This window comes from Colobus angolensis, unplaced genomic scaffold (genome assembly GCF_000951035.1).
Source record: "Colobus angolensis palliatus isolate OR3802 unplaced genomic scaffold, Cang.pa_1.0 Scaffold16, whole genome shotgun sequence".
Taxonomy (NCBI): Eukaryota; Metazoa; Chordata; class Mammalia; order Primates; family Cercopithecidae; genus Colobus; species Colobus angolensis.
In genome coordinates, this window is record NW_012114710.1 from 16,342,164 (window position 1) to 16,343,111 (window position 948).

A 948-nucleotide genomic window follows, 5' to 3' on the forward strand; every position below is an offset into this window, starting at 1 on the left:
ACTCCAGCCTGGGCAACAAGAGCGAAACTCCATCTCGATAAAAATAAATAAATAAATAAAATGCAAATAATAAAAAAAGAAATACGACTTACTACATAGCCTAACCCCAAACAAATAGCAAATATATTTTCTTTGTCACACCTAAAAATTGTCAGAAAATGGCAAAATTAGTCACGTTATGTGCTTGATTTCCAGATTTAGTCGTACTTCCTATTAATTTCTTAAGTAACTAACTAAAATGATCTTGAACCCCCACCCATTTGTTTCTTCAAAATCCTGAACAATGCCAGAATAGAGTCTACAGATCAGACAGTGCAAGCAGAAAGCTTCTTGGAATTCAGCCATTATAATCAGGCACTCAAGGTAGAATAGCAGGAGTAAAAGCTGAAAGACCTACACACTCAGCACAAAGCCAGGGCAGCTCAATTGCAAGGCCTAGAGTGGTGCGTTCAGAGTGTGAGACTGGTAGACAATCGCTCATGAAACAGTATTTCGAAAATCTAAGCGACTCTGACGATTATTAGGAATTCATCCCAAACCTCGGATTGATACACCTTCCTTGATTTCACACAAGCTCAGGAGCAGCTGCCATGCACATCAGTGACCATTAAAATGACTTGTAGCAAATCTCTACGTTCAAAGTCTAACTTTGACCGACAACCTTACTTCCAGCGAAGTCTACTTCCCTCCCTCCGGAGGGAAGAATGGGCTGCGGTTAAGCATTTGTCCTGGTGTCAGGGCCAACTGCTTCGAAGCGCCAGACTTTCGGAGACTGTGGGTAAGGGGAAAAAAAAATCCAGTCCGGGTTTTGTCTGAGCGTGGGGACCGGAGGGTTGTGAGGAATGGCTCGCGAAGAGGGGGGCGGTGGTGGAAAACACACAACACAAACAGCTCGCGCCGAGGCACGGCAGCTGTAGGCCCGGAGCGCGCGGGCGCAGCGGGCCGGGA

At 45.5% G+C, this 948-nt stretch overlaps 1 protein-coding gene across 1 annotated transcript in view; it reads left to right on the top strand.

Annotated features, from left to right (window-relative positions):
• Positions 1-567: 567 nt before the first annotated feature.
• ZNF704 (zinc finger protein 704) overlaps positions 568-948 on the top strand; it is a 256,970-nt gene continuing 256,589 nt past the window's right edge. The window contains exon 1 of the mRNA XM_011937140.1: positions 568-778. The gene's annotated coding sequence lies outside the window, so the exon portion shown is untranslated. The remainder of the gene's footprint in view (positions 779-948) is intronic.